General features: G+C 37.1%; 1 protein-coding gene across 4 annotated transcripts in view; it reads right to left on the minus strand.

The window, feature by feature from the left end:
* The window catches only part of MPP7 (MAGUK p55 scaffold protein 7), a 155391-nt gene that overhangs the window by 126837 nt on the left and 1158 nt on the right, over positions 1-27396 (minus strand). For 2 of the 4 annotated variants that reach the window (XM_054817581.1, XM_054817579.1), the window contains exon 2: positions 23494-23569. The exons of the other annotated variants lie outside the window; for them this stretch is intronic. The gene's annotated coding sequence lies outside the window, so the exon portion shown is untranslated. The remainder of the gene's footprint in view (positions 1-23493; positions 23570-27396) is intronic. 4 annotated transcript variants of the gene reach the window in all.

Genomic DNA, 27396 nt, shown 5'->3' on the forward strand with positions numbered 1-27396 from the left:
AACTGAAAGTAATATAGCCATCATCAGCAAGGGAGTGGCAAGGAAATGGAAGTACAAAAGCACATAAGCACTCTGGAAGAGTTTTTCAGTGCGGTTTAAATTCTTGCATCTAGTAGCCCAATAGAAAAAAATCAACCAAACACAGAATACAATGACAGCACACATCTGGTAGTCTTTACTGTTAGACAAATGGTCTAATGAGTTTGATTAGCGCTGGTCAGATAAAAGATTTATATAGGATTTTTACTGGTTAATGTTTTGACCAAAACTTCAAATTAATTTTTCAAAGGGAAATTTCTCTTCATTTAAATGTCAAGCACAGGTTAAAAAAATATCGTTTTCTTTTGAAATAACTCAGTTTTAAATGTTGTTACTCAAGACATGCTTGAAGGCCAAGGCCGTGCTTCCCCAAGGTCAGCTCTTCCGGTCATCAAAGTCTCTGCTACAATACCATTGCCTCTGCCCTGCCCCTACCTGGGAAAGTACAGTGGCAGAGAAAGGAAGAAAGAAAACTCTTTTCACACTGTTTTCTGGTGTGAAAACAAGTAGGAATAAGAAAGACTCATAATTTTTCAGCTTGTAGATACAATCCCAGCTTAAAAAAAAAGCTATTGCTTTAGTAAGTGCAACATCACACTATTTCAAGTAGAGTACACAAAACCAGATAGATGATAATAATAATGAAATTTTAAAAAAAATAAGGGTTAATCACACACAAAATGTACATGTAAGTACTTTTAAATAATCAAATATTGCATTTTGAAGATCAGCAGAGTGTGCTGTGTTGAATATATATCATACATGTCAATACACAAGAGTATGAAGAAGAGCTGTTAATCTTCCTCCTCTTCTGGCCACATGCACCCCTTCAGGCCCTCATGAACTACAAACTTACCGAAAAAAAATCAGTACTAGGAGTTCTAGCTTAGCAAGCAATGCAAAACACACAGTGTTGATAGGTGATTTTCAAAAAAACCTCTTTTGTACTGATACTCGAATAATATAGAATAACCACACTAGGCATGGCCCAGCCTCTGACCTCCCCAGTCATAGGCAACAGTAACAGGGTTTGCAGAATATCTGACTCACTAAACACCCTGTGATAACACTATCCCTTTTAGTACAAAAGCTATAAAATCTACAATATGTCAATGATCAAAGTTATCAGTAATGTCACGGGTGCTTGAGCAATGGTTACCAATGTGAAAATGTACACATATTTGAAAAATATACCAGTGTTGCATGAGAGGGAACTTAAAAGAGGAAGGAAAAAACGCAACCTGTAGAAATAACAAAGCCTCTAGCTGTTATTACAAGTATCTAGTCATGGCCCAAACTAACAAAAAGTAAGAATCTATAAAAATATTCAAACAATATAATTGTCTAAATTTCAAAGTCTAACAATAGAATAAATTAAAATAGGCTCCAATGGACAGAGTTTTCTGGAGTATCACACTGGATTACTAACAGTCTTTTTACATATGCAGAGAATATTTCCTTGATTTTAAATTACTCAACTCATTCTATTCAATGACTTGCCTAAAATCCAAGTGACCAAGTAGGAACATCAACATGGGAATGCTTGTTTTCATTTTCCTGTATAGAAAAAAGTAAGCATGACAGGAAGATAGTAAATAATTCAAAAGATAGTAAATTGGGTGTATTCTTTTAAGTTATCATGGAGATTAGTATTTCACTTTTTTAATGAAACTATTTGCATATATACTAGGATAAGCATTCCTGTGGGAACACTTACCTGAATTTTAATTTATATATAAAATTGTTTATGACATTCTTTATACTTTCAATTCAGCAGTGACTTACTGGCTACGTGCACAGAAATTAAGAGCAAAAATGCTATTATATTAAAAATTTAACAGTTTCCCATTATTCTTAAAGTACAAAAAAGAAGAAAATTAATGTTAAGCTATCCAACTGCTTAAATAAAAACATATAAAAGTAGATTGTATAATCCTGTTAGCAAAAAAGGAATGAATTTAGAAAAAGCCAAGATATTCCAGGGCAAATACAATTATAATTTACTTCAAAACAAGTTTCCAGATTCTTACAGAAATTGTTGTCAAATCTGGTCATTACAAAACAAAAAAAAAGGCACAGAGGGGCTTAGGTCAGGAATACTGATTAATCTGTGCTGCCCTTTTTGAGATGCTTTAATATTTAAGGGCATTTTAATGAAGACCTATATGTGCAACAGCACAGTTACAATTCACTTAACCCCCACAGAATGGACAGAGAGGACTTTAGCAAGCCAGCTTCCAAAGACTCACACTGGGAATTCAAACTCAGGTATGTCTATTTAGCAGCATCTCTTGAAAAGTTTAATTTAAATTACCTAGAAACACTAATTAAAGTGTGATTAAACTTACTATAACAACTCAGTTGCAGAGGCAGGAACACGATGCAATTCTCCATTCCAGTTATCTACTGCCTTGATGATACCTGACCTTCCCTTTCACACAACCTTTTGCAATAGCTCTAAGCCTTACAACTTCAACAATAACTGAGATTGAGGCATCTGTTCAAAGAGCATATTGTCATGTAGGACCATCAAAACATTTATACAAAAAGAACTAAATTAAGCTATAAGTGCAAATCTTAAAATTGGCTAATTTAGTGCACCTGACAAGAATGTTAGTGATATTCTTTCAAATTTGGTTGTGAAGAAATAGTTTCCCACAGTCTTTATACAAAAAATACACACTTTATCATGACAAATCATCAATACCTACATGGTTTGTTAGCTGAACGAACTGGAGCTTTCTGAAACATTACACAAATCTTTCCCACCAGAGCTTACAGTAACCAGCAGCAGTCATTTGCCACCACCTACAGAGACCAGCAGCAAGCAGGCACTACACTTGGACTGCCGGAAAACCGGTGCTACTGGCTCTGCTCTATATCCTTAAAGACCTTCTAAGCCCATTGATACTTGGCAGGCCATGGAACAAAACTAGCTTAGCAGAAAGAGCAAAATACGGTGTATGTGAACCATAAAAAGACAAGATTTCCCTGGTCCACTGCTGAACAATACACAGATATTCCTAAACTTGTTTAGTGTAAATCCCTTGGTCTCCACAGCTCTCCTTGCACTGGAAAGGAGAACCTTTCCAAACTGAAGGAGAAAATGCAATTTTTTTCCCCTGTATTTCCAGGAGAGAATACACAAATCAGCCTAACACCAGAGGGAGAGGAAGATCTGTATCCAGGTTTGTTTATGTGCCATAAACTTGCTGTCTTATTTCTCAGCATACAACGTTCTCCCCATTTTCAAGAAACTGCATGTCTTCTTTAAAAGACCAGATCACAAAAAACAAGTCATGGACAATCAGCAAAAAGAAAGTCATATGTAAAGTTATGAAAGGAGAAAAAAAAAAACCAAGGTGAAACTTGCTGTTTTATTAATCTGCAGTAAGGCGCTGGGAGGCTGCCAAGTTAGTTAATCCAAATACACAAACAAGTTAATTATGACCTGAGGGAGCAATGCTGGGTTTACACATCGAAGGAAACATAATATAGGAAAACATTAAGAAACTGCATGTATTTCAGAGCTCTATGCTATTATTTCAAAAGCTCTTTAATTCACTAGATGGAACCGTGTAACGCACACAGAGAAGCGGAGCCTCCCTGAGGAATCCTATTGTGGTCCCTATTCCCATCACACGATAGGAATTCACAACAGAAACTTCAAAGTAAAACTAAGAAGTACCCTGGTTATAAGTGCTTTTGGAATACCCCACCATGCACCTTCTAAGGACCAAAATGGCTTATTGTGTTCAGCAAGTTCACATGATTTCAACAAGAAATACTTTACTTTTTTTTTTTTAATTATCAGAGTGTAATGGAGAGACAAAATCATTACTTGCTCCGAGTTTCCATTCAACCCAGAGTTTCCATATTTTAATACCAGACAGCAGAAACCCAAATTCTCTAAAAAAGAAGGAAAGATACTTGTTCACTCTGGCTTTAAAGATGCATGTGAAAACATTTTGATTCACAGTCAATTGATGATGTTAAGTAAAAAGAATTTGTCAGCCTCTCCGGGAAGAGTGAAATTATCCACCTTCTGAAAATGTTTTCAAACTTCACAGTGAAAAAAAGGCATTACTTTTAGTTTCTTAAGTAGAGAGATCAGTTTACAACCTAAAGACAGTATCAGACTACTTATATAAACATGGGACAGAAGTCTACAAATCCACTGACAAACAATTCCTAAAATAATTGTATCATGTATTGCATTTTTCCTAAGCACTCTGTTTAAAATAATTCTCTAAAATCATGGTAAAAGAGGACAAATATCTTGCCACTTTGCCCCAGAAAAAAATAAGATATATTTGCCAGTGATCAGAAAATATCTGACATGAACAGAATCACTGTATGCCTTTTTGCTACTACATTCAACCACATTCATATGCTCCATTGCATTTTTATTTCGTTTTGAAGATACTGTAGAATGAAGCAGAACTGAATCCAGTACTGACAGCTGATTTATTATGAATCAAGTGTCTCCCCACAAAGGCAACCCTTCTGCAGAATCAGGAAGCTCAGAATCCAGCTGCAAAAAAATTCCTGCATTGCATTGAGGACAGGCTACTCAATAGAACAACTGGATTTTCTGTCAACACCATGTTTTTATTGTAGCACAATCTCAAGTACCCTCAAAAACAAATACATGTTTTACATGCTGAACAATCACCCTTATAAAATAGATCCAAATATTAATTATTGTAAAGGAGTCTCTACTCTCCTTTCTTCCTTCTCGCTGCTATGCCAAGCATTAAAATACTCCTTGGCTCAATTTGTCTTTAACACATAGACATATTCCAGTATTTTGGGGGCTATAATTTTGCCTAGTACTCTAGAAGCAGCTGTCCCAATCTTCTCTATTTCACATAATTCGGGTAATAACATAAGCTTTGCTTTAACAGTTGATAGAAGCACCACAAAACGTTCTGCTAAAATCTGGAAAAGGTACACCTCACCCAATGATCCCACTAGACTTCTCCACACTTCCTAAACATTTTCATCTACATAGCTGTATTTGGTTGTGTAGAGAGACTCAGCTGTCATTCAGAACAAGTTCATTTGTCACAAATCACTGGTGGTATAATTGGCCTGTAGGAATGAAAATTTCTTACAGCAATACTTAAAATATTATTTTAGTGAGTGTAAGACACCCACAGTGTGTGTTTAAGCAGCACTCAGCCACCATCAAGTCTGAACCACAACTAATGAAACGACAATTACTAGTCTTTCCTGAGAACTCGCCTGTCCTGATTCCCAGCACAGGGTGTGTATGGTAGGAAGGCTGAGCAAAGTCTTGTCACCAGCTTGCACGCTCTACAGCTGCCTCTTTGGTCCCACCAGGACAAGATGGAACCCAGAGATAACAGACTTGTCCATTCCATGTCAACTGTCAAAATGCTTGATCTCAATCATTCTTATAATACTTTGATGTGATACTTTATGGAAAAGGAGGTTAAGAGAAGTAAAACACCTGGGAGAGTCCCCGACTTCTAGTTTAGTATAAAACTGTAGATATTTAGAACTTATTTCTAGTCATTTATTTTAGGCTTCTATCAATCCAGAAGGTATCTGCAATGCCACAACTACTCTCTCTGTTTTGCTGCGTTCTGATCCACCTGTGAATAACATGCACACAGCCTGAAAGTTACCTTTGTGTCCTCAACATGAAAGCAAGCCATTGATAATCTAAACCTGTTTGATGACCCAAGCCCACTAACCTACATTCTTCCACTGCTAGCAAAGGCCTGACACCACCTTCCTGCCCTTCAGCCAACTTCACACAGGAGATAAAAATAATAACTAAGAAAACCCCCAAACCCTTCAATACTTAAGAAAACCCCCAAACCCTTCAATACTTAGACAGAGGAAAGGTCCATGCAGTACAGAATCCTCTCTTCAGGAGAGCCAGGACAGAATATCTAATGCACACTGAACATAGCACAAGTCAAAATTATTTCCTCCTGCAATGACCATCAGCATAGCATCTGTTTGAGTCACACTGACTCTGGACTATCACCTGTAATACCAATAGATTTGTAAAGTTCCTTGTTGAGCCCATTTTTTTTTTTCTTTTGACTCTTCACCGTAACTTGTGAAAATAAGTTCTATAACTTATGCCAGGTGTAAAGCACTTTTTTGCATTGTATTTGGTACCCCAAATTCGTAAATAGTGAATAATTTCCTATTAATTTCCTCTAAATATTTGTAATTATCTTTCATGTCTTCCTTCAAGCACCTCTTTTCCAAACAAAAATTAGTTTACTTACTTTTTTTTTCTTTTAATGGGGAAGTCATTTCATGTTTCTGATGTTCCCCATTACCTCTCTTTTAATTACACTGGCTAAATATCCCAGGAGATTTAGAATTACATAAGTCCTAGAAAAGAAGTAAATGTTCAAGCATTCACAAAATTTTTTGGGGAAATAATTTTGCTCAGGATTTTAGAAACAGGCTGTGGATTTTTTCCATTTCCTTTCTGTCTGTACAGAAGGCTCCGGAACTTCCCAACATTTCAGCAAGTACGTAGGAGTCAGGGCCCAACCCCTGCCCATACACAATAACTGGGTCACAAAATTCAACACCCATCACATCATATGACTTGCACTGGGTGATGGAACAGGGACACACGCTCTACTTCTGATTACAAGATGCTGTATCTCATTTGTCTTTCTTGATTACAGAAAAAGAAAGAACGCATAGCCTCACCACTGTACTGCAGAGTTCTCCTCCTGGTCTCTGATTTTTTTAAGCCAAGCTATTTGTTGTCACCCAAACTTCCAAAGTGGGCCTTTTCTTCATAGTGCAATTAAAAAAAATATGCTTTCATAGTAACATACATTAAAAGAAAACAGTGTTTGTAAAGCCTGACACATATGCATATACACAACATTTTTCTATGCTTATCCCAGATAAGAGTGAAGCAAAACCATTTACAGCAGAAGGAGAGATGGCATAACGGAGCCAAGTGCAGTAACTCCAAACTGCATAAGAAAGTAATCCCAACCAGAAAAGCTGGAATGTGAATAACATCATACAGGTTGCCACAATCAACCAACAGCTATGAAATAAACATATAATAAAATCATATTTTGATATTATGTTTAAGCATAGATGCGTAAGTCTGTTTTCCCTGGCATGTCTGTTGAAAATGGCAAAGAAAACGTGAGATCTCCACCTGCAGCTTGCGAACACTCTAAATGCAAGAGTCAAAATCATTCATTACAAAAAGCTGTCTTTCCAGAGTAGTTTTTATTTATGGCATAACAAGGAAATTGTTATTTGGAAACACCTTAAGTTTTGACACACATAATATCTAACTAACTTAAAACCCTAGAGCTACCATTTGATACTTTCTATAAGATGTTTCTGCCAGAGAAGATTTTTCCCTTTTAGGAAAGAAGATGTTAAGTTCACACAATAAGCCACAACTCGCCATCACATAATAATGAGTCCTTCAAATTCAACACCTCCTTAAGCTAGTCATTACAAGTAACACACTACAATCACTTCTTAATCAATCTAGAAATAAATACAATATTGATGAAAGTGCTAAGAAACACATTTAAGACAGCAAATATCTAACAGAAAACAGAGAAAAACAAGAGAGAAGGGATTCAGAATGCTCATTAAAATGAAAAATGCCTTCTGCGATTACTCAACAGGAAGCTGAATACAGCTATTCACTGGAATTAGCAAATTAAGTTTGCCTTCTTTTCTCCGAATTCTATTAATATACAGACATCATGATGCAGAAGTCTGCATATGCACTTGTATCCACTTTTATTTTACTTTGAACTGGAACATCTGTCTTTGCAAATATATTTACAGAGGCACAGAAACGTGACTACTTCTGCCTTTCTCTAGATGCATCTTCTTTCATCTGTCCTACACACTTACCTTTGTTAAATTTGTGACCAATTGCTGAATAAATTGGTAGAAGTTTGTGCACACTAAAAAGAATTAAGAACTAACTGATTGTTTACAGGACTGCTAGAAAACAAATCAGAAAAGTCCTAGATTTGGTTCTTGTTTTGTTTCTTGGACCTTATATAATCATAGTTTCTAGTATGATCATACCTTCACATATTTTCTCTATACCTAATCAACTTGACTGTTTGAAAAGAGCAATTAAATTTAGATTCAGGAGTTGTATTGCTAAAGTAATTGCGCTCTATGTAAGAAAAGATTCAGATTCTTAATCCCTTTGCATCTGTAACTTAACATTGTTGTCCTTGACTTCAGATCCCTTGACTATGAAAGATTTGGGTTGGATACATTGTGAAAAGATTGTGCATCTGGTCAACAGTTTCAAGACAGCTCCTTCAGAATTTTACTTGTGATTAATATCTAATTCCAGGCTACCAATCTACATGCTGCCCACCTTTTAAAAGCTAGAAGAGTTTTAACTGAAACTACAAAATTAAGGTACATACCCTAAAAGTTACAGTGTAACGTTACTTGCAATCCAAAATACCCGTGTGCTCTGTGGTAGTGGTTAGAAAACAATCATCCAGCTATGTGACATGATTTTGGGACTGCCATACAAAACAGATCCTTTGGAAAGATGCAGAGATCTTCCCTCAGCACTCCACTGCAGAACACAAGACCACTGTTAAGTTGAAGTCGAGCTTGCCTTCTGGTTTAAGAACAGCATCTCCCTTGCCTTCGTCAAGGTCATTCACATGTAGAAAGGGAAAAAAAAAATTAAGGAGGACTATAAGAAGAAATGCATTCATTTTACTTATATCTCAGGAACAAACCCCTCAGGGCAGCATAAGAGAAAGCTTCAAGACATTCATACGAAGATTTAAAGGCAGTCATAAAGGGCTGATTGGAGGCTGACCTCTATATATCAACATATTGCTCGTGAATAAATGACACGCAGGATAGGAGTAGACGATGAAAGGAGTTTGAAGGGAGGTCTGGTACCCTGTATGTAACTCAATAAGAAAGAGGAATCCTACAGAAGAAAAGGAAAAATGACATGGTACAAGCAACAGCCTCATAAAATCTTTGCAGTAGAATTGTGTTGCAGAGAGAAGCGTGACTAGATGCAATGTACTACAAGAAGAGACAAATGCTGCAGTGATTGACAAAAAAGATTATGTGATCCAAAATATTTTCAGTGTTTAAATGCATAAGAAAGAATCTATCTTATAGCTCTTATTACAGGATTTGAAATGACTAAGACTTAAATATAGCCTTGACATGATGCTGAATTTGGAAAATATTTTCCTGTTTATGAGCTCAAGTGAGAGACAGAATAATGGCATCATTCACAGAAAATCAAGAAAGGACATCAGAGGAATTTTAGAAATGGTGATAAAGTTATGGTATGAATTGTATTATTCAAGAAATAAAGTAACGTGCTTTTTAAAATTGCAAGTTAAGAGTTTCCAATAATTTACATGAAAACTAATAGTAATAAAGTAATAATACTAATAAAACACTTTCCAGTGCAATTTAACAGTAACACAATTTTTAAAAGTTGACAATATATCTTCAGACATTGCAAGTAATGGAAACTTTACTTTCTGTTTTTGTAATTGATTTTGTAATTGATATAATGAGAGTTTTAGCTACTGACTGCATGTCAGAAGAATTAATCTTAAGCAAGATGGCAATGTAGAAAAAAGTCTTCAACAAATTATTTCACAATCTGCATCCAAAACACACATAAAAAGGCGAAAGTGCTAGTGTTGATCCAGGAAAACAAGGCACAAATAATTCAGCCTTTCTAAACTAAACTTATTTTTGTGCAAATAATAACAATACGTATTATACTCTTTTTTAACTTTTCATTGAACTCAACAACATGGTTGATAAAAAGCAAGTTTGGTTTTTTTTTTTAGTTCCCTCAGATCAAACTAGAATTCATTACCTTATTTTTTCTGTACTCCAACAGATCAACTAATACAATATTTTCATCTGCTATTGTCTCTAGTGAGTGAGCAACTGAGAAAATAGGAAGAGGAAGCCCTTGATTAAAATAATCTTAAAATAGTACCTGTCTAGAATGATCCGTTTCAATTTTCAAAAAAATCCTAGTGCTGTGTTACTTCCAAGTAATGATTTATCAGGGAGGATGCCTCCGTAGCTTCTAAGTTAGGACTGACATTTGAACAAGACACCACCAGGCACAAGTAAATCAAACCGAAGTAAGCCTAGTTTTTGATGAAGACAAGAAGGGTACTTCTATCACCATGTAAAATATGGGAGAGGTAGGTTTCTTCTACTCCATTGATGCCAATGAAAGCAATGCACATTCACAAGAACTTCCATAACAAATGTTCTTCCACTAAAATCACGACTTCTACTCTTTTTCTGATCGTTTCAAGTGTTTTTCATGACGGTTATTAAGAGATGAAGGTATTGAACTGTCATATGAAGGAACACAATCAGCTCTCCCCCATTACATCAGTTCTCTGCAGACAATCTCCTCCACAATTAATCTATTGGAGAATCTGTCATGGTAATCACATTTCTCAGTGCAAGATAGACACCGCCCAACTTCTTTACCATCCCTCTGGATCTCTTAGGCCTTGACAACCAGCTGCTCCTACGTTCCCGTCCAAGGAGCTACACATTGTATATATTGAGCAGCGATACGGAGCATTCTTTTCCCCAGTCTCCTGTGCCCCACACTTCTTCCCATTAGAAACAGAACAGCGCTTAGATCACAGTCCTTCATCTACCACTCTTCAGAGAAATTCAGTTATAGAGTTCAGAACAGATTCCACCCCCTGCCCAGATATTCTTCAATCTTAAAGAAAACACATTATTTTGAAACAACATTCCAAAAAGACAGCTATGATGCTAGAAAAACAATTACACATCTATAACATTACCCTACACTGCCCATAGCAGTAACATTCACAGAACAGATGTTCACTGCTTTTAGCAGTTTCAGTGCTGTCTAAAACAGTACTGAACCCAAAGTCAGTAATGTTCACCGGTTAAAGCAGCAAGAAATCGTTGTTTTACCTTTCTATTGCAGACTACTGGAACAAATGATTGTTGGCAACGTAACATAATGCTTAGTCTAATGTTCATACTTACGGCTGCTGTTCTTCAGCTGTCAAACTGAAGAGGAATACCAATAAGCTACACAACTCTGTTAAAGCTGATTTAAACACAAATGAGAATCAGCCAACATGCAGAGGAATTACAAGCTTCCGGAAAAAAACACTTATCTTGCAGGAAAAAAAGTGATGTTTCAGCATGTTTCAAGTTACTACTTAAAAGCATTTGAACTGAATATCAGTAAATACCAGCTCATGAAAGAAGATTTTAGTAAAAAGACATATGCTAACATTAGAATATTGCTTTCTGACTTCTAAATAAAACTGAAGTAGAACACCTCCACTTGAAATATTCAATTAGGCAGGAAATCTAAATCTCATATCCAATTTTCTTTCACCAAAAGCTCTTTATCTTCAACATTACAGTAACTTCATTTAGTCTTAACATTAACAGGTGCTGTTTGAATTCAGTGCCAAAGAGAGGACAGGACATAAGCATAATATTACATTTGGAAACACGAGTGAAATTTGGCAGAAGCTAACATGTTGAGGTATCTAAGACACTGCACATGTGCTCCTTGCAGTGAACTGTGCCAGCTATGGAAACTAAACCACTTTAAGGTAAGATGTCTTGCAGATCAGATGTATGGTCTGCACTTACTTCATATTCCAGACAATACAGGGCACAAAAAACAATTCCACAATGGCCCTCCATGCACACATATTTTCCTTCCGCTTTACAGCCAATCCCAAAAGGGTGCAATCATACCAGCATTCAACGTATTTTTCATTATTGCTCATTTATAGCACCTAGGAATTGTAGATCTAAAGAAGTCATTCACACGTGAAGGCAACCATTGTGTTGCGCTGAGAAGCCCAGAAGATTCAGTAGGATGTAGTTAAAAAGCAACAGTCAATATGATTATTTTAATTGTTTCACTGAGTAAAGTTTTTCATAATTTTTTTTCACTGTCAGGGTAACTCACTCATTAAGAGCCAAAGTTGGCTAAATTTCATTCTTTTACATCTCTGCCCAAGTAGAAGCACGACTTTTGAGGGATATCACAGAGGGACCAAGCAACATGGAAACACAGAGCAAGTTTTTGAATGCTTTGGAAGTTTAACAGCCAGAAAGTTTCCCAACTAGGTAATACCCTTCGAAGATACCTCATTTTCTGTACTCTTGCCTTCTTTATCTGAAGAGAGAAGGAATTTTATGCATAAGTGTTATCCCACCACTTAGGAACAAAAAAGAAAAAAATTAAAGAACTTTGGAAGTAGATTCATAGTTGGGTCTCCCAGTATAGCCTGCACATACAGAAAACAATTTTTATTTATTTGAAATCAAAACGGCTATAAATTCTCTTTTGTTTTCCTGTATCAGGATTCAAAATCATAATGTCTGTCCTAGGACACATGAGGGCTTGTTTTTTGGGTTTGTTTTTTTTTTTTTTAAAAAGCAGCCTTGAACTGAAACAAATCTAAAACTTCGTCCCCAGAAGCGATAAGATCAATGACAGCCATTATTATTCCATTTCCTTGTTACAGTTTCTCAGGTTGTTAAAATATTTTCTAGTCAAACATTAAGTAGAAAACAGTACTCAAACAATTGCTAAGAATATTAAATTAGAATAAAACCAGATTGTTTAGATGTAGATTCTACTACCCTCCAGTAATAGAATTTCCTTTCCTGGAAACAGAAGAATTGAATCCGTGTTCCAAAAGAATACCCAGCTCATCAGCCTGCAGGGTACTTTGCACAAGACTGCCCCATCCTTCCTGATGAAGTTGACCATAATGCAGCCAGAAATGCAAGCTGATGGATGCAAGGCAGTAGGCAAGAAGCCTGAATCTGCAGTCTAGTGGTAAGGTCACTTACTGAAGCACAAATGACTGGGTTATAGCACTCCTGTAAGAGAAAAATGTAGGCTTGAGCTCACTCAGGTTGAGAAGGGCCTAGAATCAAGGCCTTCTACTTCCTGGACAAATAACTAACTGCTAGTCTACTACATAAAAAATAGGTATCAAAAGCATCTTCCTAAGAGAAAACTGCAGAAAGTGGTATGAAACGTATTTTCTGATTAATATAAGGATTATATGAATGTCTAAGGTTATACCCTGGTTTCCTACCAACCAGCTTCACTGCACCAGTGCTCCACATTATGGATTTCAAATTCTAGCTGGGAAATCAGAATCTCATCAGCATATGGTCCTTAGGTGCCTGCCTCCATACTTTCTTAGCCAGGAGCCTAATCTTTATGAGCTGCAGTGCTGAACATTAGAAGGCTTAAGTTCTTTTTTAAACCTGGGATATAAAACCTTCCACTGCGTTTTAAACAGTGTTAAGTGTTTATTTTTTCCAACACACCAGCCTTTAGGATTTTAAATGGGAAGAAAGTAGGTCAGATCTTCCTACTGAAGCTTCTTCCAAAAAACTTTTTTTTTACATTTTGTAGTGAAATTCTACAAAATGTATCCACCTTTTATATCTTTTATTAATATCTTAAGACTTTGAAGAGTACTTTGATTTATCAAGAGCCTTAGAAGTAGCAAGTATCTATAAATATTAGTCAGAAAAATATTTAAACATAATTCCAGTTTTTGATTCCTTTGTAATAAGTCTGACTTATCTTTGATTACAGAATTTTGCATCAAAAATGCACAAAGAATTTGTCTGTGCACAGATCAGCCACAGAATACTGACCCGAACAGCCTGAGGAAAAAAAAAAAAAACCACCACAAACAAAACACACAAAGTGGAACCCAGGCACTTGAAGCAATCAAACACCTGCCTGCCTTTCAACACCACTTTCATAGGATTGCCTGCATTCCTAAATTAGAGGATATACTGTGAATCCCTACTGTTTGAACAACCTTGCCTCTCAAAGACAATGTTCAGAGAATTTAAAATACAAAATTTTCTATCTCTGTGTTTCTGTTGGTGCACTGCAATAACAAGGAAGCTACTATGCACTTCTTTTATCAGCAATAGTACAAGGAATAAGACACACCCTTCGGGGAACTGGAAAAACCTGCTAAGCAAAAGCTGAAAAGTCTCTGAGTACCCATACCTTCATTTTGCTCCATGTTTCACCAACAGAACTGAAGGGAGACAGTGAGGACTTGGCCTTAGCCTAACAAAAGTAAAGCTGAGCAGAAAAGCAAGGGCTCTGTATCAACACACTCAGATAATTATAAAATAATAAGAAAAAACTATTTAAAATAAAAGGACAATGTTGGCATAAGAAATGGTTATTACCAACTGATGAATAAATTTAGGTTGAACATTACAAGCAGCTTCCTCATGTTTAAGGCAATTTAGCATTGGAGTAGGCTTCTAATTAAAGTAGTGAGAGGAAAAGGCCCAGCTGCTTTTGAGACAGTGCTCCATATGGCTATGACTGTATGACAAAGCCTACAAGAGCATGAAAATAAACTTGATGAATAGGGAGGTCCTTTCCTGTCCCATGTTCCTAAGAGAACAATAACTGTCAAGCAAATAACATCATTCTGATACAACTCTAAGATACAACCATCTGTCAGGCAATACCCAAGAATAATTATACCACAGAAAGCAAAAAGATATTAATATCACAACAGGACAAACTTTGCCAAGAATAAACTTCACAGAGTATCTTTTTATAAAATGTCTTAGACCCATAACGTCACTTCTCATAATTTCATACTAAAAATTTGCTCCCTCTGCAAACAAGAGCGGCAGAAAGCGTGCCTCTGATGCACTACTTGCTCCCAAACTTGAAAGAGCTCAGGTCATTTGGTCTCCATGCAACCAGGCAGTCCTATCATCTGCACCCCTAGCATTCTGCATGCACTCCGCAGATCATCTTACCCGAAACAGTATTACATCTAAACATGCTCAACAGGCTCTCTATTTGCTACAGTCGTTACTACGTTCAGCTCAGACATGATTCAAAACTGTCAACTGCTTTGCTACGGAAAAGTTCAAATTGCTGTGTTTGCCCACATATCATTAACCAGAAAACCCTGCAGCAACCATGGTGGTCTCAGACAATTGGTTAGAGATGATCAGTCCGCAAAAATAACATATTCTGTTAGACCAAGCTTTATAGTTTGAAAGAGCAGACTGTCTTTCAGGTACACCAGCCTCACAACTTGCTTGACATCTGAAGATATATGTAAGGAAGTATACAAGTTGGTCTAATAAAGATTATTACCTGCGCCTACAGGTCTTTCAGGGTAGGAGACTGTTTTACACTAACAGGTACAGGCCTGGCTAACGGGGGATCTTTGTATCTTCAGTTTATTGTTGCAATCTATCTGAAATTGAAGACAAGCTGCAAACTATTTTTGGCCAATATATTCTACCTGTTTATTTGCAAAGTCCCTAATCACATCATATGTCCTTCTGGTCCCTACGAAAGGCTCACGCTGAAATGCAACAACCGAGTGAATTGTAGAAGAAGGGAAAGTGGGAGCACTCCTCCACCGGGAGTTGTACATCAAAGGCAAACCAAACACAACCATTCTCTACTTCTCATAACACACAAGCTCAGGACACCCAGGGAAATTACCTGGCAGCACAAAACAGCAAGTTATAGAACATATTTTTTTCTATACAATACCTGGTTAAGTTGTAATAGCCAAACCCCAATTATTCAACTAAGTACTTAAAATACATTTTGAGAACAGGTTCTTTGGCTGCTATCAAACAAATAGTCCAGACACAACCTGTCAGAGACAAAAGTTTGGTATCAATCTTTGTCAACAGCTAGTCTGCTACAGCAAAACAAATGTGGCTTTACAGCTATTTGTTATTCTCTTTTCCTGTACATTCTCTCTTGGTCACTTCTGAAGAAAGTATAACAGCTCTTACATTCTCATCAGCAGACCTACAGTATATAATTTTTTTCCTTAATTAGCACACAATTTCACTTTAAATTTAGAATTCAAAGGCGTTTCCTTTTTTCAGTTGATATCCCCCCTCCCTATCCCTTACAAAACCACTGTGGTTAAACACAAAGTTTTGCAGAACAAGAATAAAACTTGTGTCTACATAGTAAAGTTTACGTAAATTAATTTCAGACTGCATTTTCTTAGCTTTATTCTCTTAGTGAAGCACAGTGGTAGCGGCAAGACAGCACTACAATCCATTTTCAGTTAGTTTATATCACACCACAACATTTTCCTACCATTTTAGTTCATCTGCTTATACTAGAATACCAATGCTTTTTTAAACTTGTCATCAAAATAGCATACACTTTTATTCATTATAAGAGCCTGCAGATCTGATTTATAGTATATTCCAGCCATATGACTGTCTAATTCAGACAAGTTTAAAAAAAGTATGCTGAAAGCAGACACTACCAAGGACTTCCCGCTAGCCCTGCTGAGTGTAAGAGGACATATTTTACTTGACCTACCCTACTAATCTCAGCAAGTTGGTCCTTAGCAACAGATGCAAAGCTCAAATGACCACTTTCAAATCCTTGTTGCAGCTCCACCTCCAGCCTTTGATCATTTTTCATCTGGAAGTAAGAAATGGATTTCTGCTCCTTGGCCTGTGTAACAGTCTCCTCATAATCCACCAGCTGATCTCTAGTACTAGGAAGTGGCATTACTCAACTCAACTTTAGCTGTACTTCTCCCCATCAAATACAAAAAGGGGTATATTGGATACTAACAAGATAACTGAAACTTAACCATTTATAGACTGTTTTGATTATTTTGCTATAGGATTAGATATCAAATTACAAAACTACAACAATACAATATATATACAGTCTGACATTTAAATTTTGACATTCAGCAGCCTGACACAAAAGTAGCTAAATTGTAGGAAGAAATCTATTTGAACCAGGTTTCATTCCTCTAAATACTACAAAATTGTAAACACACAAATTGCTTGAAGTGTAATTCACTTTTGCACAAACTTATCTTAAACTGGAATAAAGTTAGAATATTTTGTGTCACAAAAGGTCGTTACATTAAGATAAGCATTAAAATAGGCAAATCGAACTCTTCAGAAACACTGTTATCACTGCAAAGCATACAAAAGGAAAAGCTGTCTATACAAAACTAACTTAGAGCACTCAGAAAACATGCAGACGTTAAGAACTGCATCTATCTCAAAATGCACTTGCTTTCTGTCTTCTGCTTCTTCCAAGCTGCGCCCACAGAGAATTTACAGAATTCCCTATCAGATATTCTGATTACTCTCCTACATTCACCCCTGGCCAGTTTCCAGGCAGCTGAATTATTTTGCTATACTACTGCAATGACAGCACAGGAATCCTGTGTCCCACCCAGCACAGGGTTGGGTTTTGGTGGGGGTTTTTTAGTATATTACTTTGAAACAATACTTTTTGAAATATTATCTTGGACATATGACTGAGGTGATTCCTGTACACAAATTCTGGATCTCAAATGTAGTTGTTTATGCCAGGTCTCAGGGTGATAAATTCACACAAACTTGCAGTATTTATTAGCAAGTTGTTGATTTTTCCTTTCTTCATCTGTATTTAATTCCAAGTTCATACATAGGTCATTCTGGCAGTTGGTACAATCACATGCCAAGTCATAAGCCAAAGACTCCCATGACAAAATATCAAATCAGCGACCCTCTGATGAGATACAAGCAATGGAGAAAGAAATCTGCCTAATCTTTACTGTCAGAACACAGCCTGGTTGAGCTACATTGAGACAAGGTCTCAGCATCAAGAACTATCATAAGAAGTCCAAGCCAGCCTGACCTTACTATTGTCTCTTCACCATTGTCTAAAAAAGAAATGGAAAAGCAGAACAAACACTATGTCTCATAACAACACAACTTGCTGACAGGGACCCACTGACTAGGCAGTGGTACTGTGACATTAATTCATATGCTAGGGCTGAAACTAGTTTCTTTCTTGGAGACCAGAACAGCTCATCCCTTAACTCCTTAGAAAAGAGGTTTTTATTTAAAGTTTTTACCATCCCTCTTTTAGTTACAAATTCCTATAGGATCCAGTAAATTAGATGAGGTCTTCCTTTAGCTTTACTTTTTCTGAGGATACAGAAAAAGATACTACTCTGTTCCCTTCCAATGGAACTTCAGGAAGAACGTGCTGGTATTACTAAAAGAAAGGTGAGAACCTGACATTTTCCTTTCTTTATCTCATCATTCTTTTCCGTTTTTTTCCTTCGCCTAAGAAACACTTCACTGTGAAAGGAGGTGAGGAATACTTGTTAGTGAGAAAGGTTTGCTGCAACAATCATCTAAAATTCAAGGTCAAATGTTTCTCTTGGCAACAGTTGTAGACCTATGCTCGCACACACAAATTCAGTCTCCATGCAGTAAGGGATATCTTGTACTTCAGTACATATTTATGCATAAAAACATCCAACTTTCAGAAAGAAAAAAATCTAATTGCCAATAAGAAGAAATTTGTACCTTCCCATGCATTTGTAACGTCCAGTTTGTAAATGTGTAAGTGGCTTTGCAACAATGCAAACACTGGATTTTGGATTACCTTTCCTATTACAGTCTATGTCCAGCAAAGAAAACAAAACATAAAAAAAAAAATCACAACATTTGGCACGAGGTAACCAGACACTAGGCTTTCACCCACACTGTGGCATATTCTCCCTTCTCCACTGGGCAAGCAAGGCTATCAAGTATGCCTGTCATGCGTGCCCATATCAAAACTCATCTCTCTAGTCAAGCATTCAAGTGGGAAAATAATATCTCAGCATACTACTCAAGAATGAGATTTGGAGAAGAAAAGGTCATGTCATTACTTACCAATTCAGAGTGGTTTATTATTACATATGAGGTCTCTAAAAACTGTTTCAAGAATTACAGAGAAATCGGTTTCTTTTTGAAGGCAGCAAAAGAGATTCAGAAGAGGAGGAAGCAATTTCCATTATGCAGGAGAAGATATGAAGCAGCAATGGCAGCAAGGCATTAATGTTTGTTAAGACAGAATCAAAAGCAAGCCCTGTTTGAAAGACTAAGAGGGTAAAGGTATGCTTTTAATTCATATAAAATGGAGTGGCACATAAGACCAGCACTAATTGGAGAACACATAAGGAAAGTTTAGCCCTTTGCTTACTGTCCTCTCAAATGCACACCTAAAGAGAAGGGAAATCAGCATCTGAATTTGACCATCCAGTGAATGAGAAGCAGCCCACTGCAAGGAAAAGGATGAAGACATCTGGTCTCTGTAGCAAGGACTCTGTCCTTGTAGACTGGGAGCCAGGAGCAACATGTGCTGGAATCCTGCACAAACAACAGCAGCTCCAACCATGTCCTGTGCAGGCAGTGGAAGGAGGACACACTCTATTCTCATTCCAAGCCTAAGGAACTACATCAGCTGGAAACTAGCAGCCAAACAAATATTTAGCCATAAATACCATGATACAATGAGAGATTTGCTTTTGGACAACTGGGGATAACTTATTATTTAGATCTTCACAATGTGAGCAACTATAAGAAACCTCAATTAACACATGTAGCTGCTCTGACATACTGGAAACTGTTAATACAAACACGCTGAACAGCCACAGAAGGTCGAAGTACTTAAATGAATACTTTCCTGTTCCTATAGTCTGTTAGGCTTAGATCGTATTAATGTGCATGTCATGCTTTCTTTTCAGGAATCTGGAGATACTCCATTCATATAATCAAAAAAAGTGTTCCTTCTTCCTGAAGTACCATAACAATCCCAACTGACCAGCTTGTGAAAACGTACAACGCACCTGCTGGCACCACATGTCATTCCAGACACTTTTACCTGTGATGATAGCAGGTTTATTTTAATAAGCTGCAGTGTTTTGATAAGTAATGCATGTGCCTATTGAACTGATACATACATTTTAAATATTAATGCTATATCCAAGCTAGATGAAAGCATTAGAGAAGACAGAATAAATGATTTAATAAGGTGGGATGTTTAATTCCCTGATGTAAGCTAGCAGCATGTAAAATGGTGAGTTCAGTACTTGGATAAAGCAACCAGAATGCCTCCTGTTTTCTTTCAAATTTAATTGCTGTCACCCATAGGAAGCCAAAACCACTAGCTGGAACTCATTAAGTAACGTGATAAAGCTGAAAGTCTGATGAGTAAAATGTAAATTCAACATTAATGAAGTGGCATTTACTCAACTGTCATCATCGATTACACTTGTCCACCTACACAACAAAGTTAGAGAATTAAACATTGTGTTACAGCTGCTGTCTACCTCTATTCAGAGAGCAGTAAAAAGTATTTAACTAAAACCTATCTTCCTACAGGATGTTTTAATTCTGAACAATAAAAAAAATACCTAATACTGCCTTTGATTTGCTGAGCCAGAAGTGCACCACTAGTAAAGAGTTACTGGGTTGAGACTACCTGTCTTCAGGTTACAGAAGTTGGTTATTATGTTTCTCTGTACTTTTTTCAGTCAGTTAACCAACCAGTAATGATTTGGGTCACAGTCTGCTACCTCTTCTCCAAATATGAAAAGTAGCATTTTGCAAGGTTTCTGAAGTTTCCTTGGTATTCCATAACTTTTAAATACAATTAGCAAATCAGCCAGGTCTGACTGTAAGAAAAGCTTACTGAGCTTGCAAACCTTTCCTAACAGGTATCACCTAAGTGTCCTGTGCTGTGTGGAACATGGGGGTCTGTTTCTTTCCAAAATTCAAGTATTTGCCATATCTGATTTAAAAAGTAATGTGCAGACAATGATATCTAGGAAAAAAAAAGTTTTACAACTCTGCTACAATATCCTTCTGTACCCGAAGTATTTAAACTCTTCCTCCACAGCCATGTCAGCTACAGATTCTTCCTTTTAGCCAAATTTCTGTATTGGTTTCTAACACCCTTCTGTTCCCACCCTAACCCATTTCCTTTTGAAATGAAAGTACTTAACAGTCTTCATTTATTACTGTGAATAAGTTCAGTAAAAAGCCCCAATGAGAATGAATCTCAATTATCTTTATTAAGTAATAAATGCATATTTATCATGAAAGTAGGAGCTAAAATAATACTGAATACAGTACATAGCATTAGAAAACAGTTTTCATAGCTTCTAGGAAACAAAAGCTGTTTACAGATGGTACAATAAAGTTTTCAACTTTTTTCCAATTGTCAAACTGTTCCTTTGACTCCTGTTTCCTCCAGTAACTGCCTTGCAAATCCTTCCCTTTGTGGCACTCACAGCAGAACTTTCCAGATCTAATTGCCCAGGAAGACATTTTCCTCCACTGTTGCAGTCCTGAAATCTGTTATTTCCAGTTACAATTTCTCCTTCAGTCTGGGTGCTAGCATGCCCACCATCCACTAGTAGTGGTTCTCTTCCAGCAGAAACTAACAGAGGAAAACTACGACAGTTTTCATCCGTCCACATTTGCTAATTGTGACCATAGTTCTAAACAATGGACAAGATCCATCTTTTCTATGCTCCTTCCAAAAATATCTTTGCTGGATGACTGACTTCTATCTTGCCTCAGTACTCAGTTGCTGCACAGTACTTTTGCTCTCCATTTTAACCATCAAGATTTCTTGAAGCTGGATTAGTCTTCCCTGAGAAGCACCCAGGGTGTCTTGCCTGACCCACTGCAGGTCTGCGGGCCCAGGCACATGACTCTCACAGCAGTCAGATGAGGGACCAAAGGCACCACTCAGCACTTACCTCAAAGCATGCCACAGACAGTTTTATCCCCTGAGGTTTGTTTGCCATTTTGATACCCTTGCTCAGACTGGTGGTGGCAGCTGGAAGGTGGTCCAAGTCACTGTATCATATTTCAAACACACGACAAGCTTTCGAAGCACGGAGCCACACACTGCAGCTCTATCTGCAGCAAGTTTAAGACTTGCTGGACTATAGTACTTGTAGTGTCGTCTTAATACAAGACAAAATTTCTAGCACATCTAATTTTGATGTTATTAAAGTAACAGATTTGGATCTTTGAATAAGAAGCCTATAACAGCTCTGTGGTACAGACTGGATGTTCCTTTCCCCATAGGAAAGTAAATGCTATAATTTAAGCTGGTGGGACTGAAGTTACAGGTTACCTACACATGTACTGAAGGTAACAGACTTATGAAGCAGTTAACCTTGGAGACTGGGCAGCAAGAGGCTCATTTCAGGGTCTCTGGGACCTACAGATGGCAAGAGAGCAGCAGTGGAGCCAGGATAGGGTGTGCCCCGGGCAGGCAGCTAACAAAGGGCTGCTGTTTGTCCTGGTGGGAGCAGCAGTAACCCTGCTTTGGGCTGGCATAAGGGAGAGCATTAGGGGAGGAGCAAGGACTTTTAGACAGGACCTACGGAGTAGAGATTTCACATCCTCGTTAGACTTTAGCCTCTATTCACCTTAACAAGGGAGCAAGTTGCTTGGTCAGAAGTTGATTTCAGTCACTTCTCCAGCACTATTAGTCTCAAGATGATACAGCTTCAGCGTTCCCCCTTCCACAGGCACATTTCAATCCTAACACAAGAGTTAACTGTATTCACAGTTTCCCAAATGACCCAGATTACAATAAGATAATTAACTGCTCATGAACAGCTATTCATTGAAAAACTCTATCACGCTATCTGTTAAGACATTGAAAACCTTCATTCCTGTATCTGTCAAACCTGTGAGAAGAAATTTAAGACTGTTTCTTTAGACCATTTCTCTTTTTGCAACTCTTCTGGACTGTGATAAAAAAAGCAAGGCTTTCTATCAGCTGAACTTGCAAGGTGTTTCCTAAAACCACAAAAAGCTCCTCTCCAGCTGCCAGCTGAAGCTTCTGATTTGGCCACATGTAATGTGTGAAAGTTATATTCTACTATCTTTTTTTTTTATAATTAGCAATGTCAAGTCTGTTTCTTTAGATATCATTCATGCCATATTGTCTGTGAAACAGCAGCTCTGCATTTCATATCTGAAACTACATTGTTCCTTTTGGAACAGCTTCATTTGCTAAAGCCAAGCTCAGTCCACAAAACAATATATTATGAATGCAATAAAGATTTTCTATGCTCTTTATATAAATGGGTATGTACATTTCCAAGATCTGAGACATAATTAGTAGCTCAGAAGCAGTTTTACTCTATGCTTAAACTTGGTATATAATTTATAGTGCAATGTGTCTTATAGTCAGTCATCATTAACTGTTGGCTGTATTAGCAATACACTTTCCTATTTTTTTCCAAAACTTATACCATCATATAAAATGAAATAACATATAAAAATTTAGTCATTCTTGACTCAAAAAACAGAGGTTGTCTTTACAAGACAAAAAACCTAGCACACAATTAAGAATACTTCGACCACATATTGGTACAACCGTGCTTTATTAATACTAAGCATGATATAAACTTGTTCTTGGTGTCTCATACTAAACCACATGCTGTTCAGAACTGTAGATAACAAACGTCAGCCTAGTCCAGAAATCAGAAGACTGTGAACCAAAGAGTAATCATAAGGTAATCCTACCTGAATGACTGTCTTTACTTCAACAGGGACTTAAGATACGTATTTTCCAGACTGTGGAGCTGAGAATCTATGGAGCCTGAAGAAAAAAGGAAAGGCTAATAGTAATACGACATTGGTTCTAGTCCGTGTTTGAAATACTAAGTATTCTCATGTTTTTATTCTAAATGTTAGGAGCATAAGTTTAAAGTAGTTAACTTCCCAACAACTGTTCCTCTATGACGCCTTGCATAAATAACTAAAGTCAGAAGAGACTTATTTAAGCCAGAGGGAAAAGAGGATTTCAAGTTGCAAATTTGTTCTGCCTCCATGCCTGTCCTAGACAAATTGGTCTTAAAGCAGTAATTAAGGAAAATAATTATTCCAAAATGGGTACAGGTAAGCTTTATCTACCTTATAAATATCTGTAAGACTCCACAGACATGTAATTACATTTCATCTGTGAACAACATGCAAGTTTTGGTAAAAAACTTTACATGTAAGCCTTCCCCCAGCGCACTTAATGGGTCCATATTGAAAACCCTTTAAGCACTTGTGACTTCATGCTTGTAGTAAAGATGCTCTTTTCTTTGCTTCACGATAGCTAATCACTCAGCTTTGGAAAGTCAGCAATAATCTCAAAAACATTACTAGCTGTGCACACTGACATTCAGCAAATGTCTTTTTCAACACTCCACCTGGCATTATGCACTGCCTAGTCCTCATACAGACTGAAACACCTGATGTCGCCTCTTAGCAATAAACTGCAGGAGCAGAAATGGAGCAGCAAACCACAGAACACATGTGAGGAACAAAGCCACAGCAACCCTGTTACACGTATGGCAAGCACCTAAGAGTCAAAATCAGGTAGAAAACATCAAGATGGGTCTGTTCTTCCCATGTTCATATGTCACCATGTCTTCTGCACACCACAAACTACAATGTTCACATCTCCAATTTCATAGTTCTATAGTACAGGCTGTAGTTATAGCTTATGGATTGGTTCAATGATTATCTTTAAATACTGACGTCATTGAGGAGGTAAGCAATGAGTTCATGTCAGGATCTTTTGCTTGCAGGCTTGTTACATCACTGACCATATTGCACGTGGCTCGAGAACTAAGCAAGCTTGAATTTTTCTTCTTTTAAAATTTAAGCAAAGAACTGCCAAAGTTGATTCTTTTTTCTTTTATTAAAATATGACATACTTTAAGGGGGTACTGTCTAGGCTGGATTTTAACTTGATCTGTTATTTCCCATAAGTAACATAAGAACAGCAATAGTGGGATCACATTAGCCTTCCCAGTTGAATGGAAAAGCGACAAAAAACAAGATGTTGGCCACAGTAACAAGATATCATCCCAAAAGATTAAATATACGGAAACCTTTTTACATTAGCGGCTCATCTCTTCTCCAAAGTTAACAACTGGGAGATAAGGTTGATTCTACCCATGGTTCATAACATAGATTTATAAACCATTTTCAGGACAAAACCTAGAGTCCTGAAAACTAGTCTGCTTAATGCTATTACTTGAGAACACATGGAATTTGTTAGCCTTCTAACATGGGGAAGAAAATTCAAGTTGTGTTCTTTGGTAGCTAAACAAAAGGAACATAAATATTTGAGAGCCCCAAAGTTCTGTGTATCTTCAGACATGCACTGTTTTTGCTTTCTACCGGTTTTCCCATAAATGCAAGACTGCTAGTTGAAATAAAGAACATGTCAATGTATCTCCATCATTTATCGCTATCTTTGGAAACTCACTTGTCAAAGAACTTTACTGAATACCTCATGGTAATGCTCAAAACGATTCTGCAAAATACACAAACGCAGAGTCAGAGCTGTTCTCAGACCTGCCGTACAGCCAACATGACATGGCACAGAGCTAGTGGTCTGAATTGTGAAGGGATGTTTAGGATACTGAAAAGTTATTGAGGTGTATTAAGTAATACTTGCTCCCTGTCTCTCCACTTCTGTAATACAGGGCAAGTCACTGTATTAGGTAAGGACAGTATCACTTGTGATGTAAACACACACAATCCACTGAAAGCAAGTATAAATTAATTCTGTGATATTGTTATATTTCTAAGACTAAAATAAGGAAGGGACAAGTTAGTATACTGCATCTTTTCCTTAATGAAAAAGAAACAGTAGCAACCAGGATGAAAACTTTTCAGGAGATGGGGTCAGGAAGAGAACAAACACCACAGGCTGGCATTAAACTGCATTAGCACAACTATCTGGGAAGCTTTTTGACTCCTACATGTAATTAATGTAGTTCTAGATGGTAAAACTTGCTTAATTCATTGCAACAGATTTCCAAAAGATACTCTAGAAGACAACTAACAGACATTTTGCTAGCAGCAAGACCAGATTTTTTTCCCTGCTTTTACTTATTATCATAGCAAGTTCTACAGTAAACCTTAATGCAGAGGAACCAGTTTAGAGGGAAGATGCTACTGAACTACATTTTATAGATGCCTTCCGCTCCCTTCCACATGCTAGAGACAAATGAAAGGCTCATGGGTGCCCAGGTGCTTGCCACATGAAAAGGAGAGATTCGGCACAGGAAAGTAGAGCTAAGGCTGGAGTTTCAGTGAAAGGCAACGTTGCAACAGAACAGATGGGAGCTGCAGCAGATTCAACATCAACGTCTTCGTGAGAAGCACAGTACTCCCACAAGGCACTCAGGAAAGGACTGGAAGTTGCCACTTAGAAAACATATTTATTACCATTTCCTATCAGAAGTTGGGATGTCCTATAAATGTTAGCAAAAAAAGCAAGTAAATAATAGTACATTCATTAGCCCACTTTCTCTGTGCCTGGTACTGACTTTTATACTGTACTCTTAAAAGGTTACAGCTCTGATACCTAATTTAAAATTTAAATTTAAAATTGCACGCTATTGCACAGAAAACATTTTATTACAAACACAAAAAACGCCGTACTAGCTCAAGTTCAAGGTTCATCAAACACAGTATCCTGTCTCTAATAAGGACTGCTAGTGCATGCCTAAAGAAGAGAACAAGAACAGAGTAAACATACAACAACCCTGCCTTGATGCGCTCTGCCAGCTGACAGCAATCTGCAGCTCTGGACTTCCTCTGTCTCCTTTTAAGTGTACATGTGTAAATATAAACATGTACCCATTAAAGTCCAAAGTTATTCTGAGTCTGAAATCATTTAAATCAACTTTTCGCCATTTAGGTTATCGCTTTACTCCTTTTCATTCTGATGAATAAAGAGGCACAGCTGAAACTGATGAGTCTCATTCATTCATTCCCTAGCTCTATGAGATTAAATCCCAAAACCTAAATTAACTGTTGCTTTAAGACAGCTTTTAGGAGCTACATGCAATCACACATTCTGAATACAAAAAAACCTTACTCAATCCAAACAGTGATATCTAGCAAAATCCTAATGTTAATTATAAGTGAGATTAGAGATTTGATCATCCACATCAATTACAGCAAACAACACTTTCAGTATGCAAATAACCTAGTTGTAAATTAAGCAAGACCTTTCTGTAAACCTGTCCACAACGTAGACATTCCTCCATAAAAGGTACCTGAAGGATGATGATAATACATCACACCAAAATTCTAATTACTATATTTTTAAATTAACACCTACAAAAGATAAGTTTAATGAAAAGCATGCCTCATTAAAATGGGACTCGATCGAAGTAAACTGAAAATAAGAACTCTGAACCTCATAACAATAAATCAAACTGTAAAAAACAAATGGTGGATTCAAGTACTGAGGATCGCCATCAGGTCTAAAGATACTGGTCACCACTGTCCGGAATATTCAGTCTTCTTCATAAGAACAAACTCCAATGATCACTGAATGCTATTGCCCCTGAAGTTATTCTACAGTTTATTTAGAGGGAAGGAATGGCATAGAGAAGGTGAGCTGTTTAAGAA

The sequence above is a fragment of the Grus americana genome, chromosome 2, assembly GCF_028858705.1.
Source record: "Grus americana isolate bGruAme1 chromosome 2, bGruAme1.mat, whole genome shotgun sequence".
Lineage (NCBI taxonomy): Eukaryota > Metazoa > Chordata > Aves > Gruiformes > Gruidae > Grus > Grus americana.